The following is an 891-nucleotide window of genomic DNA, read 5'->3' as shown; positions in this document are numbered from 1 at the left end:
GTTGACCGCGACAGGTGCAAAGGGAGTACAGTGAGGCGAAGCTGCGTGCGCATCTACACGGTAGTACAGGGCTGGCGGCTCGCAAGAAACTGCCGGCCGCACGTTAACGCGATATTCCACGGTCCCTTTCAAGCCGGGGAGATCTGGCGCAGGTACCGTCCCTTTCTTCCCCCCATCGCACAAGCGCCCCATGACTCTACACCCTTGCCACTTTCGACCTTTCGACGCGTAGCCCTTTTTCCAGCTTATCCCGGACCTAAATCCGGACAATCGAAATCCCTTACCCCTTATTTCATCTGGACCCCTCCATTGTTAGCTCACTTATCGGCCCGTTTGTTTTATCAAACTGCTCATTCACATTTCACTAATTGTCCTTACTTTCTTTCTCTTGTATCGATGACTTTAATGGAGTTTCGTTTAATGAGTCTGTTTTTGATTCTTGGTTCTGGAGAGTCGTGGAAGGGTGAGTATATAATCTGCTGATAAGAAATAGGAGCCATGGACCCGTTTGAAGATTATATTGCATAAGGGCTATCATAATTGAATGATTAATAATGAAGTATTTCAAATACTGTAATTAATGAACATAATAAAAATAGAGAGACAAATAATATGCGCGTATATATATAATGCATATTGATAATATGCATTATCGACAAGAGTGATGTCATAAAGATTATTTTAGATCAGTATAAGAATTTCAGATATTTTAATTTAATTACCAAACGTTAATAAAAATACTTATATCACTTTAATTAAAATACAAAATAAAACTATAGTTTAACTAACATAAAAGACGTACGTACGTATATGAAATTCATGTTTATTATTTTTTTTTATTTAATAATTTCAATTCACAATTTGTCCAATTTGGACATTTGGTGAATTTTT

This window comes from Bombus pyrosoma, unplaced genomic scaffold, assembly GCF_014825855.1.
Source record: "Bombus pyrosoma isolate SC7728 unplaced genomic scaffold, ASM1482585v1 HiC_scaffold_4700, whole genome shotgun sequence".
NCBI lineage: Eukaryota > Metazoa > Arthropoda > Insecta > Hymenoptera > Apidae > Bombus > Bombus pyrosoma.
This window is presented reverse-complemented; position numbering follows the sequence as displayed.